Below are 14,760 nucleotides of genomic sequence, written 5' to 3'. Positions count from 1 at the left end.
CAGAATCAAGATAGTATTAAACCACACCTCGACTACCTGTGTATGCCTACAGATAAAGGTTTCTCTCATTCTTCCACAGAGATATTTTTCCTTGCAATGAAGAGGTAAATTCAAAGCCCCATTATGATACAAGATGCCGGGAATAAAGGACAGTTGAGCCTAGACAAGGCTTAGCCTTAGACAAAATATTTATACATCATGTTAAGGCTCAAGAAACACTGAGGAAGAAGTTATGGAAAGAATGTAAGAGCCGCAGGGGATGGAGGTTGTAAAATACCGTCTTCTGGGTGTGACGAGGCTGTGCCAATTATGAATTTACAGCAGCCGTGACTCTTAGAACTGGGTTCATAGAAGTTGGGACCTCCTAACAGTAACTATTAGAGAGGTGGGACCTATAGGACCTGTCATTTACTTCTGAGTTAATGGCAACGCAGATTCTGGGAATAGGGAGGCATAGTATTCCATTATATATCCGCAGGTGAGCCACCAGGCTGTCATGGTTCCAAACTCAGACTCAAACAGACAGCCCTGGTCAAATATTATGGGAAAGAGATTTGTAAAGAGTAAGTTCTTGTCATGTTGGGAGGAGCTAGGAGAGGATAGAGGGAGAGTACCCAGAAACCACAGTCCACAATTGTAAGAAAACAAACTTACTAACAAAAGCAAAAGCAAAAAAAAGTTACCATAGATCTGCCCTTATTATTATTTTTATCTTAATACATTGGGAATAGACTTGAGTAGAATCTGTCTAAATTTGTTTGTTACTAGGGATGGGGGAGTTTACACTATCGCCCAGACACAGGAGTGCAGGTGCAGGGTGGTGGGGACCAGAGGGTCTGAGGTTGCTGGGTGGAACGCCTGGAGAGTGGTGTGCGAGCATAGTGCACGCAGGTGAAGGGACTGTATGTCAAGCCCACTGTTACAAAGGGGGGTGGTGGTGTATATAAGCAAATCCAAATAAGGTCCCAGCCCGCACTCTGTGCCGCGCTTGCCTGCCTCGCCGAGGTTTCCTGCCTCTTTGCTCACAGTTGACAAGTATCCACAAGGAGCACTGAGAACCCTAGAGCACTGGTGTAGACCTAGAGACCCAACTACTCTTTTTTTTAAAAGATGTTTTCTTTATTTACAATATCTCCTTTCCCAGGTTCCCCTCCAAAAAATAAATAAATAAAATAAAAATAATAAAAACTAAAACAATCCCCTGTTCCCTCCCCCCTCCCCCTGCTTAGCATCCTACCCCCTCCTGCTTACTGGCCTTGGCATTCCCCTACACTGGGGCATAGAACCTTCACAGGACCAAGGACCTCTCCTCCCATTGATGAACAACTTGGACAGCCTCTGCTATACACATGCTGCTGGAGCCATGAGTCCCACCATGTGTACTCTTTGGTCGGAGTTTTAGTCCCTGGGAGCTCTGAGGGTACTGGTTAGTTCATATTGTTGTTTGTCCTGAGGGGCTGAAACCCTTCAGCTCCTTGGGTCCTTTCTCTAACTCCTTCATTGGGGACCCTGTACTCAGTCCATTGGTTGGCTGTGAGCCTCTACTTCTGTATTAGTCGGGGACCCAACTACTCTTGAGGCTACAGTGGAAGGATGACTTGGATCCAAGAGTCTGTGGCCAGCACAGCACAGTCACATATCAAAACAAAAGCAAAAAACAAAACAACAATAACAATAACAACAAACCAGCAACAAAAGCAAAGAAACAAATCTAGCCATAACTAGGGAGCGGGACAGGGTTCAAACCCTGCTAGTCGGTATGTAATCTTAAACATGGCACTTACTCTGCTGGTGCTGCTGCTGTCTCATCTATAATGTGGAGAGAGAGTACCACCACCCATCGCTTGGGGTTGTTGTAGCAACCTAGTGTATGTAAGGCACTTTAAATAGGGCCCAGCACATAATCAGCAACACCAACCAGTGTTAGCTTTTCTTAAGTAAAGCCACATCCAGTTCCAGTCCTACTCTCTGTCCTTTCCTGAAATTTCATGACAGAATCTCTTTGTGTAGCCCAGGCTGATCTGTAACTCTCAGTCCTCTCACCACAGCTGGGATCATGGTGTCTGCCATCACATGCAACGGCTAGATTTTTTTCTCTTAAAGGATTTAAATTTGAGGGTTGGAGATGCACCTCAATTGGTAGAGTGCCTGCCTGCACAAAGCCCTGGTGTGATGGTTTGTATATGCTCGGCCCAGGGAGTGGTACTATTAGAAGGTGTGGCCCTGTTGGAGTAGGTGTATCATTGTGGGTGTGGGCTTTAAGACCCTCATCCTAGCTACCTGGAAGCCAGTCTTCTGCTAGCAGCCTTCAGATGAAGATGTAGAACTCTCAGCTCCTCCTGTACCATGCTACCTGGATGCTGCCATGTTCCCACCTTGATGATAATGGACTGAACCTCTGAACCTGTAAGCCAGCCCTAATGAAAGGTTGTCCTTATAAGAGTTGCCTTGGTCATGGTGTCTGTTCACAGCAGTAAAACCCTAACTAAGATGGGTTCCATGTTTAACCCTGAATAATATTGCCCACATGCCTATAATTCTAGCACTCGGGAGGCTGAGACAGGAGGTCCAGAAGTTCAGTGCCATCCTTAACAAGTTAGGGACCAACCTAGGCTACTTAGATCTTGTCCTTTGGAACAAGGGGGTGGTAGGTATCAGATGGCTCAACAAGTAAACATGCTTGTCCTTAAGTCTGAGAGCATGAGTTCCAGTTCAGGAGCCCACAGGTGGCATGCTGGACCTACCTGACCCCTGCAGGTGACTTCCACAGAGGCACTGTGGCACACACACAATCCCCCCGATAAAAAAAAAATCATAAGTAGATAGGTGATTAAAATAACCTAACACCTCTGTTCCCCTAGATAGGTATATTTGCTACTTATACATAAATGTGTGAGATTTATAGATGTGCGTGCCATGTGATATGCACATATATGGAGATTTATCAGGGAAATCGAATCTCACAGATCACGTATATGGCTGCTGAATGGGGAGATCCCACTTGCAGTCTCACAAGCTGGAGAGTTGGGAAACTGGTGGTGTCATTCCAGCCTGCATCTGAGGGTCTGAGACTGAGGAGAGCCAATGTGTGGGAACAGAAAAGTGAGAACACACCCCCAGCCTGCCTTTTCGCTCTGTGGGAGACCGCAGCAGATTGCATAACACCTTCCCACAGAGGTGAAGACAGCTCTATATTCACATATTAAATCTCTTCAGGGAACACATTTAGAAATACTGGAAAATATTTACTGGTTACCTAAGCATCGTTTAACCTGCTCAAGTTAGCACACAGAGTTAACCAGCACAATTACTTCAAACTACAGTGGCTTGAAATACCCTTTCTTATCTCATACTGCTCACAGTCAGGAACCAGTGGGCCCCGCCAGATAGTCTCCTTTCGGTCCTGTCGGGGCACCAGCTGGCACAGCAGTATCACTCCAAAGCTCAGCGGGGAGAATGAAGCCCTTCCAGACTCATGTGTAGTTGTTCAAGTTGTTCTTCACACAACCTTGGTGGAAGGCTGCCCTCAGCTCCTTGCCACAGGCGCCTCTCCCCACGTGGCATCTTCCTTCATCCGTGTGTAATAAATAAGAAGATAAGAAAGTAATAAACTAGACAGACATCACACTCTTGTCTTGCCTAACCTTGGAGGTTGTATTCCAGAACTTCACTTACTCAGTTTGACAAAGACTAATGACTAAGTCTAGAGGAAGGATCCTGCTCCACTCAGCTTGATGAACAAATGGGTATGTTGTACATATTTACAGGGATGTGGTGGTCGGTCACACAAGAATGTGGGTGTCCCCAAGACTGTTTCTGCATTGTGGGAAATTTCCACACTTACATGCATGAACACTTCGCCATAGAGCCCTCCCCTCAGTTAACATTCCACCTCCTATGTATTCTAGCAGCCACGGAAGATCAGGTATGTTGGGAGCAGAATTACGTACAGATGGGAGTGGGGGGGACAGGCCTGCTGAGGGAAGCCTGAGAGGTCACGTGACCCTACTTCATTTGGGGTTATGCACAATCTCCTCTTATTAATGGTTTTGGCAACCTAGTTACTTTACCTGCACACACACACACACACACACACACATCTCTCAAAACAACACACCTAGAAACCTCAACACCCACCCACACTGCGCTACTCCTGTCTCTGAGCAATGGCATAGGTTTCCCACACCTACCAACAAGTCACACTTAGACAGTCTCTCTCCTGTGTATTCCCAGTGTATCAGGGTTTGAAGAACAGAAGGGCTGAGCTGGCCTGACTAGTTTTGGGTGCCTATGCAATGAGGCAAAACCATGTGTAGTAAATTTTTAGGAGAATTTCCTGTTTACCACCCGCATTACTTACTTCCCTGTTACTGTGATCATGTACATTGACCAAAAGCAACTCGTAGGAGAAAAGGCTCTCGGCTCACAATTCCAGTGGAGACCTCGTCCATCGAGGTAGAGAAGGCATGGAGGAGCAGGAGGATGGCCTTGTAGGCAGGAAGCAGAGATACACATCCCTTTTCACTGCACACAGGGAGCAGAATGTCTGAACAGGAAGCGGGGCCAGGGATCAAATCTCAGAGCCCACCTCCAGGGAGACATTTCCTTTACCAAGGTTCCATCCTCTAAAGGTTCCACAACCTCCCAAACAGCACCTGTGGAGGACATTGCTAATTGAGAGCATCACACCATCTTATATCTATGTATAACTGGACATACATATTATTAAATCAGATGCATTATGGGAAGGGACATGGACAATAGGAAAAAAGAGTGCATGACCTCATTAGCCAATCAAAGCAGGGAACCACTGAAATGGCACCCTCATAGTAACCAACTCCTTCCACAAAAAGAGGCCCCGAGCTGGAGGCTGAAGGCCTTGAGTACTGTTATTCATCTGGTCTGCTGGCAACCTCGGCATCTTTAATCTGTACTGCTGCTTTGTCCCAAATAAACAGACCCAGCTTCTGCAAATCTGTGTGAGGCCCTATTTTCAATTCTTTGGATAAGAGGACAAGAATCTGGAAACACCTGACCCAGCTCTCCAGCGAGGTAGTGGAGGCAGGCACAAGAGGGAGTGACTGCATTCTCACAGACGGTCTGATGGATCCACTCAACTGTCCTTCTACAGATGACACCAGCAAGCCCAGTCTTGTTGACAGTCTCCAGAGGGTAATCATACCCCTGCAGTGACATGTCTGGAAGGCAGCTGTCCAGAACACTGCTCATTGTTGGGGGATTAAAGCCTTTCTAGTGAAGAGTTTCACTCATCTTCCCCAGAAGCCTAGGGTTCTGAGGAGACATTGCTGGGTGCCACCTTCTACCCACTGGTCCCATCTCCAACTTCCTTCTAGTGTCTATACTCTATGCAGCCCTGTGTTTCTGGAGAAGTGGCACCAGCCTCCTCAAATGATGAGGAGGCTGTGAGTGGCTTGGGATGGAGCATGTGGTCTGACTTTAACTAATGAGATACGATGATAAGTCTGTTATGGGGAAGCTTATGAGTAAAGTTTATTTATTTACTTATGTTAGAATAAGACACAAGTCAGGGATGAGTTGCTTCTTCCTTTTATTTGACTATTTTCAACTGTTTTATAGTCTGTGGGAGGAGATGGTGTTTGTAGCTTTTGTAGCCACATCATTATTGGGAGACAAAATTACTTACATTCCAAAGATGGCAAAGCAGATATATAGAAAGGACCAGACCTCTAATATTATTGATCTATCCTTGTAATAATTAGGCCTTTAGAGAGAATATACTTTATTGTGTTAGAGTCAATTAATTGAGATAGAGTACACTGTAGCCAAAACCACCAATCTTATATATAAGAATACTCATTATTTTCATTTGGTATTAACCTAGGATAGGTTGGAAATATTGTGCTGGCCAGGAAACAATGCCCAATCTTAGCCATTTACGAATCATCTCTTGGGGTACCTTTATGCCTAATTATGAGGGCGTGTTGACGATTGGAAAGACTGATCTGGAACACGTCTGAGTTAGGAGATACCAGCGACTGTCTGAATATCCAGGAGGCACAGAACTCCTTTTGGATCCTTATTGCCTCTTATCCTTAATCAGGATTTTATCCCCGATATTTTGGATGTGACTGGAGTAGATGAGTGTGCATGGCAGGAGGAGGAGGAGAAGAAAAAGAAGGAGGAGGATCAGAAGGAGGAGGAGAAAGAGGAGGAGGAGGAGGAGAAGGAGAAGGAGAAGGAGAAGGAGAAGGAGAAGGAGAAGGAGAAGGAGAAGGAGAAGGAGAAGGAGAAGAAGAAGAAGAAGAAGAAGAAGAAGAAGAAGAAGAAGAAGAAGAAGAAGAAGAAGAAGAAGAAGAAGAAGAAGAAGAAGAAGAAGAAGAAACAAGACCTTAAATGATCTCTTTACTGAGTTTGGTGGCAGGATGTATGTTTTGTCAGTGACAGGTGAGTGGCCTCTTGGGAGAGCACATGTCAGAGTGGGAGACAGGGCTTAATGCTGCACTTTCCCCCAGTAAGTGCTCCCATCATAGTACATGGGCCCCATGAATGCTTCAAATGTCCATGAAAATACTTGGATAAAGAAAGAAATCAGTTTCAAAATATCAAAAGAAAGTCATAATCGCGTATTACAGCTGTTTAACAAAATAACTGATGACAACTTCATTCATGGCCAATTTTTGTACTCATAAAGCTTGCTGCCTTTGAAGGTGACTTGAAAGTACTGATTTTCTCACTGTCCAAGAATTCCCAAACACACAGTTCACTATTTATAGCACTATCAGAGCCTCTGGCAAAATGAGCCAATTACATGTAGCCAGCTGAGTTTAAAAGCAAAGTATCTCAAAGACGATTCTCATAAAAAATATAGTTGTGTAGTCTGTAAATGCTCTTTAACTATGGTATAATTTACTCACAGACGCCATTTCGACAGCCTTGCCGACAGGTGACCAGTGCAGTCCAGGACCCCATTGTTAGAGTGGCCTTGAGACTTGCTTAATGAGCAGCTGCCATCACCTGAGAGGCCTTCATAAATTTTAAACAATGAGCCCCAGCTTTCCGTTTTTCCTTGAGCCCTACAAATTAAGTAGCTGATACTGCCCAGACCTTTCGCGGATAAAGCCCTGGTGAGAGCTAGATGCCATTCTAAAACAGTAAGGTGTGCTGCTTCCGGTTACGTGGGCGAGCTGCTTCCGGTTACGTGGGCTAGCTTTCACAGTGTCGGCTTAATTCATTTGAAAACCTGTGAGATTTATTTTGTGCCCCTGACAAGGGAGCTGCTATGGCTGGATTGTTTATCCCCAGAATTTCCGAGTTGAAACTTAATCCCCCAAGGTCATATTTAAGGTACTTAGAGATGGGATCTTTAGGAGATGAATGGGTCAGGGGAGACTCTGCTTTCATGAATGGATTGATCCCTACTCAGATCAGTGGATTAATTAGTTATGGAAGAATGAAGTTAACAGAGGATTGAATGTAGTCTAAATCCTGTTCAGCTGTTGGTGAGCTCCTTTAACGTTCCATGCCTTGTGTAACCTCAGGTCGCTGCAGAGTCCCCATCACTGGACGTGGCCCCTTGATCTTAGACGTCCCACTTCCAGGATCACAAGGCATTCCTTGTGTGTGCTGTCATTCCTTTATAACCCTCTAGTCTCGGGTAAGACATGAAAACGGAGTGAGGCAGAAGCTAGATCTTGAAGGTTGGTAAAGTATTGTGCTAAGTGAAAAGAGCCAGAGCCCCTGTTAACCAGAGGCCAGACCAAGCCAGAAGGCAGCACGCATGGTGCTGAGAGTTTATTCACAATAAACTGGTTCTTCAGAACCAAATCCAGGCTAAGCTCTCAAGAAGCATCAGAAGCCAAACTGGTCCTGGGCAGGCTCTGGGCCTAGACTGCACAGATTAAATTCTAACTGGTCCTCGGGACATTTCCATCTCATGAGAGAGAGTTTGGAAATGGTCCTATCCCCAGTCCATCAAGTGTGCTGCCTAGACAAAAGACTGCATTTTGTGTTTTAGGAAGCCAGGGGAGGAAAATATCCAGGCCGTATCCTGTTGATATTCTAGGAGGCTCAAAGGCAGGATAAGGCTGAGTGCACAGGGCAGCGGGCAGCCAGCGGCTCAGCCTCCCCTTCCTCCATGCCCCGAGTCACCAGGGTCAGGTAAGGACTTGAAAGAGAAGCCTAAGCTGTGGATTGGTGAGCAGGCGCATTCGCTTCCCCAAAAGAAGTTCCCAGGGCTCACAGAACAGTGTGACAGCTGGGATCTGCTGGCCACCATCAGTGTCATTACTAAATTTATCTTAACTTGATGGCACACTTAAAAATATATGTATGCTCATCCTAGGAAATTCAGAAAACAGAAAAAATGGCAAGAAGAACTCACCTGTAATTCTAGTTGTTAGAGAAATATTGAACAATCAAACAATTGGACATCTTTGCATCTGATCTCTTTCACATAGGATGGTGTCCACTTGGCCTGGAATGGCCCAGCCAGACTGAGGAAGGTTGAAAGGAGCTGCTCCTATCAGCTTGTAGCATTTCTTCAGGAGACCATGGTGCTGCGCCCGTGGGCTTCCACTGTGGCAGGGAAGATTCACTCCCCAGCTCCCGCAAAGAGAGAAGTTTTGGAGGCGCAAGATGAGGGCTGCTTCCCTTTGGATTGTGAGACGGGAGAGGAGTCTGCCAGCGTTTTACAACTACTCAGATACTGGATCCACAATTTTTAGTATAAATAGGATTTGGCATATTCTTTCCAAATATGTTAGTGATCTTTTCCAAATGACTAACAAGATGTCTCAGTACCATTTATGGAGTAACAGATCCATTCTTTATTAATTTGAACTTCTGCCATGAGGTTCCTTATATTGTTGTCTAAAATTGGAGTACATTGAGTTTCATCGCTCTTTGGGTGCCTGAGTAATATATATGTATATTTTTTTGTTTTGTTTTGTTTTCAAGACAGGGTTTTTCTGTGTAGCCCTGGCTGTCCTGGAACTCACTCTGTAGACCATGCTGGCCTCGAACTCAGAAATCCGCCTGCCTCTGCCTCCCAAGTGCTGGGATCAAAGGCGTGCGCCACCACCACCCGGCATAATATAATATTTTTAAAAAGTACAGCTTGTTGTATTTCTTCTCTGAACTGTCGACTTGATTTTCTACAGTGAGGGTGCTTGGGATAGTGTCTGGGGACTCCTGCACTGAGCACCGCTCAGCTATGGGGACTCCTGCACTGAGCACCGCTCAGCTATGGGGACTCCTGCACTGAGCACCGCTCAGCTATGGGGACTCCTGCACTGAACACCGCTCAGCTATGGGGACTCCTACACCACAGCTAAGCTATGGGGACTCCTACACTGAGCACCGCTCAGCTATGGGGACTCCTACACTGAGCACCGCTCAGCTAAGCCTGCACTGGCACCTTATATCATTTCATTGCCATAGTCTCTGTTCTGCCTAATCTTTTTTTTTTAATTTTTAATTTTCCCAGTGCCTAATCTTTATGTCTTTGAAATTCTTGCAACTTTTGTTCCACATAAAGCATATTTGGTCGAATGAGGATTAGTATTTCTCTCAAGTTTTATTCCAGCATTACTGATATACTAGTAAGGATTATTTAAAATTTAAAAAAATTTATATGTATGGATGTTTTGCCTGCGTGCATGTTTTTGTATTATGAATATTCCTGGTGCCTGTGGAGGTCAGAAGAGTATGTTGAAGCCTTTGGAGCTGGGAATCGAACCTGGGTCCTTTGGAAGCAGCAATTGCCCCAGATCCTGTGGAGCTGAGTCACAGGCAGTTGTGAGCCAGCTGATATGGGTGCTAGGAACTAAACTCAAGCCCTCTGCTAGAGCTGCAAGCCTGCTTAACCATGCAGCCATTTCTTTTTAAAGACTGAATAATGTTCCACTGTGGTAGTTATATGTTGCATTTTGTGTATTTACTCAAGTTACACTCTTGCATTTATTTCTTCAGATCAATCTATTCTCTTTCTCTCTCTCTCTCCCTCTCTCTCTCCCCCTCTCCCTCTCCTTCTCCCTCTCCCTCCCCTTTCCCTCTCTCCCTGCCTCTCTTTCTCTTCCCTTCCCTCCCTCCCTCCCTTCCTCCCTCCTTCCCTCCCTCCCTCCTTCCCTCGAACAAGGAGTTGATGTCTGGAAATAACACATACTATTACTTAGTTTCATCCTGAGTGCCTTAGTTAGGGTTTTACTGCTGTGAACAGACACCATGACCAAGGCAAGCCTTATAAAGGACAGCATTTAATTGGTGCTGGCTTACAGATTCAGAGGTTCAGTCCATTATCATCAAGGTGGGAGCTTGGCAGCATCCAGGCAGGCTTGGCGCAGGAGGAACTGAGAGTTCTACATCTTCATCTGAAGGCTGCTAGGGGAAGACTGGCTCCCACATGGTTAGGAGAAGGGTCTCATTGTAAAGTATTGTGCTAAGTGAAAGGAGCCAGAGCCCCTGTTAACCAGAGGCCAGACCAAGCCAGAAGGCAGCACACATGGTGCTGAGAGTTTATTCACAATAAATGGTTCTTCAGAACCAAATCCAGGCTAAGCTCTCGAGAAGCATCAGAAGCCAAACTGGTCCTGGGCAGGCTCTGGGCCTAGACTGCACAGATTAAATTTTAACTGGTCCTCAGGACATTTCCATCTAATGAGAGAGAGTTTGGAAATGGTCCTATCCCCGGTCCATCAAGTGTGCTGCCTAGACAAAAGACTACTACAGTGACACACCTACTCCAACAAGGCCACACCTCCTGCTAGTGCCACTCCCTGGCATGGCATATTCAAAGCATCACACTGTACAAATGTCCTTTTATTAGCTTTGTTTTGTAAGATAGCAGACCAAACCAACAGGAGAGGATGTCCATTCTGAATAATAACATTTCGTATGTAAGCAGAAGTGAAGAAAGGCTTCCAATATTCACTCAGCATATATGGCAGATGGGTGGAAAAATAAGGATTGCTGTTCTCATATAAAGCATACGAACTAGAAAAATCTAATTCTGATTCAAAATTTACTCTACCTACTTAAGTAAGCTGCCATTTTGGTGTTACAGTGTGGCTTGGCTTTAAAACGTTCTGGTTATTCACTCATCTGTTCATGTGTGTATGTATATGTGTGTTGCATGTCTGTGCACATGTATGTGGGAACATTCATCTGTTCATGCATGTGCATATGGAGACCAGAGGTCAATGCTGGTAATCTCTCTCTCTCTGAGGCAGAGCTTCTCACTGAGTCTGGCGCTCTTGGTTTTGGCAGAAGGTTTACCAGGTCCTGCCGGCCTAGAGTCCCGGTCTCTATTGTGACTCAACACTGGGGTGAGAGAAGCTTATCCCCAGGTCCGCTTCCTTTGTGGACCTGAATGTAGGCCCTCATGTTACCACAGCAAGGTCTTTACCCCTTGCCTGCTTTGCTGTCTGTTGTAAATGTGCGTTAAAATCGCACTTTCTATAGTAGGACCTGTTCTGTTTTGTTTTGTTTTTGAAATGGCATCTCTGGGTGCTGGACAAGGTGACTTCTCTGGTGGCAATAGCTACACTTTAGGGTTTACAGGGCACAGCTTTCCTGCCAACCTTGCCACCATCTTGACTCTGGTGACGCTGTGCCACCCTCCTGAGACAGCCCTTGGCTCCAGTCCTTGGTCTCTTTGTTCATGCCCAGCCTTGTGGCATGAGATGGCCTCAGGCACTTCAGGACTGTAATCCCTGACTTCTGCCTGGTAACTAATGTATGTGGGAGAAAACGAGGAGGGCTCCTGCAAGACTGAGATGCCAGAGGGAGCAAGAACTTTGGCCAAATTGTGTTTGTGTGTTCGTCACCCCCCACCCCTCACAGTGGAGAGTGTATGTCACTTTGCTCTAAGCTTATATGATTCCAAATACTACTGTGAGGAATTAGTGAGGCTAAAAAAAGGTGCGGTTCCCTCTCAATGGAAGGTAAATATTATGGGAGAAAACAAAATTATTTTGGGGTCAACAGGCTAGTTCATGAGGTAAAGACACATGACTCCAAACCTGAAACTGAGCTGGAGCCCTGGGAAAGGACCGAGTCCTGCAAGCTGTTATCTAACTTCCACAAGCACCGCGGAGCATGCACATGGATGCTCTCTCTCTCTCTCTCACATACAGCAAATAAGTATAATAAAAATAATCTTCTAGCAAGTCATTAGTGCGCAGTGCATGACGTGACATCTGGCTTGAAACTTGATCTTGACTGACTGTGCTCCTTTGGAAAGACTGGAGTTTTTAACAAGTCTCTCATGAATACTGTACTTAACTTCCTGTTAGCGCTGAGATAACTGACTTTGGCGATGGTTAACGTTTAAGCAACCTTTTGTAGAAACTCTGAAACTCACAAAGCATCTACTTCGTTTTCGAGACATTGTCTCAGTCACCAAGCATCTACTTCGTTTTCGAGGCAGTGTCTCACGCAGCCCAGAACAGCCTAGAGCTTTCTATGCAGCCAGGATCACCTTAAACTTGTGCTCTCCCTGAGTGCTGGGATTGTACTGTGCTCCACCAGGCTGGGTTCGTAGGGCCCCGAGGATAAACTGCAGCCTTTGTGCCTGCCCCACACGCACTCTTCCAGCTACACCATAACCTCCAACTGCTGCTCGCTCAGTCCTGGCGAATAACTATACCACTTCCTTAAAAAACAAAAACACTTAATCTTTCTTTCTTATAAGACCAATTTAGAAAACTTGGAAGGATCTATATTTTCTTTGAGCTTTAATCACCTATATAATCTCACAATATTCACTGTTAGAGTTCTGGAACATTTTGTTTTCCGGTTTTGTTTAGTTTCGTGCATTCTGGAACATAATGGGGCTGGTGGTTTTGCATCCTCATACAAATATTTTTCTACTTTTATTGTTGTGGGACTTGAAAGCAAACGAAGAGACAAGCTTCTGAGTGCTGAGCTGGGCATGGTGGGCTATGCCTGTAGTCCCAGCTGTGCAAGAGTCTGGGGCATAAGGCCAGCTTGAGGTTGGGAATTCTAGGGCTGTCTTAGAAGTACAGTGATGTGGCTATCTCCTAAGCCGGAAGAGCAGCTATAGTAGTGAGGCCCGAGCTCGGTCCTCAGCACGGAGGGCGGGCTATAGTACAGAGGCCCGAGCTCGGTCCTCAGCACGGAGGGCGGGCTATAGTACAGAGGCCCGAGCTCGGTCCTCAGCACGGAGGGCGGGCCTGGACAATTTGAAGAGTATACTTGATTTAGGAGGGAAGCCCGGAGACACAGGTCAGAGGAACTGTGAGCTCTACGGGGCTGTCTTTCAACCCTGCTTTGGTCTTGCTGCACTCTTCATTGCTTCATGATCGCCACGACCTTTGTGTTGGGAACTCTGTGCTCCAGACTGGCTTCGTCTCCATCATCTGGCTTCAGTCCACCCTCCTAGCAGCCTTCTCCAGGTGCTCACAAACACAGAGGTTAGTGATTCAGTATCACTTCTCTCTCACCTGGATGTCATTAAAATTCCAAAAGTGAAATGGTTGGATCAACAGACTCTAGTAAATCCTGCCCAAGTGTTTTCGGAAGAGGCACTTGGTACTACTTCTCTAGGGCAACATAAAAGTAATGGGCCTCACTCAGGTGGCACTGGAAAGCCTACTTATCTTCAAGATTTAGTTTTATTTTTAGGGTGTGAGTTTTGCCCACATGTATACATGTGTACGATGTGAATTCTTGGTCCAGGCAGAGGTTAGAAGAGGGTGCTGGATCCCCAGGAACTGAAGTGACACACACTGTGTAAGGGATGCAGGGGCTGGGATCAACACTGGGACCTTGGAAGGGCAGCAAGTGCTTATAACCCCTGATCAAACAGGCATGGTCACATGACCTTCACGCTCTTCTGAAGGGTGAAATGAGTGGTGTCAAAGGTCATCCACTGCTGAGGATAATGTTGTCCATTGAAATATAAAATGACCCAAACCCGTAATTTTAAATTTTCGTTAAGACATTTAAAAAATCCCAATGTGTCTAAATATTGTCATTTAAATCTACAGTCAGTGTAAAAAAAAATCAGGTTTGGGAGGTTTCCACTATACTCTGAATGGCTGTGGCCTCCTTCCCATGTCCCCTTAACCTTGTTCCCTGTTTTTTTATATTTCCTTAATCCTCTGAAAAACTTGGAGGACTAAGGGAGATAAAGAAACAACCAAGTAAGGGGCGGGCGGGCGAGCAGCAGGGCATCCGGATCCTACCCTGTCAACAACACTGGCAGACAGACTGCCAATGGAGAGGCAGAGGATTTGGGATATTCATGTGCCCCTTCCCAGTCCAGCACTGGTCACAGGCTGAGGTGTTTTGACTGCCCTGTGGCCCCACGGTCAGAAAAGAGACCTTTTAAGCAAAGAGATGCTAAGGAACCGCATACTTTTACAACTCTGGGCTGGCACAGAGACAAAAGGGGCCTGAAAGTGACCCTTTCTGCTCCAGCCAGGTGAGCAGGCTGTGAGGAGACCCTATTACTTTGTTTTTCTCCTTTCTTTCTTTTTCTTTCTTTCTTTCTTTCTTCCTTCTTTCCTTCCTTCCTTTCCTTCCTTCCTTTCTTTCTTTCTTTCTTTCTTTTTTTTTTGGGGGGGGGCTTCTGCAGCTTTTATTTTTGCATGTAAACCACTGGGGGGGAGTCTTGATGGTGGGCACCCTAGAGATGACAGTGGGGTTCCGGTCCCTGATGTCACCCTATTTCTTTCTAACCCTCTAGAGACCTGATGCTCACCTTACACGCTCATCTGTCTTACCGCGATTTCGGGTTTTAAATGCGCAAGCTATCCC

General features: G+C 45.8%; 1 long non-coding RNA gene across 1 annotated transcript; it reads left to right on the top strand.

The window, feature by feature from the left end:
- Positions 1 to 7,185: 7,185 nt before the first annotated feature.
- On the top strand, positions 7,186 to 8,984 carry LOC116085074. Its single transcript, XR_004116405.1, has 3 exons — positions 7,186 to 7,326; positions 7,997 to 8,139; positions 8,439 to 8,984. It is a non-coding gene; the product is annotated as an uncharacterized LOC116085074 (long non-coding RNA).
- The last annotated feature ends 5,776 nt before the right edge of the window (positions 8,985 to 14,760 follow it).

The sequence above is a fragment of the Mastomys coucha genome, unplaced genomic scaffold (assembly GCF_008632895.1).
Source record: "Mastomys coucha isolate ucsf_1 unplaced genomic scaffold, UCSF_Mcou_1 pScaffold9, whole genome shotgun sequence".
Classification (NCBI taxonomy): domain Eukaryota; kingdom Metazoa; phylum Chordata; class Mammalia; order Rodentia; family Muridae; genus Mastomys; species Mastomys coucha.
Note: the sequence above shows the minus strand (reverse complement) of the source record. Positions and strands in the feature narration are given on the sequence as shown.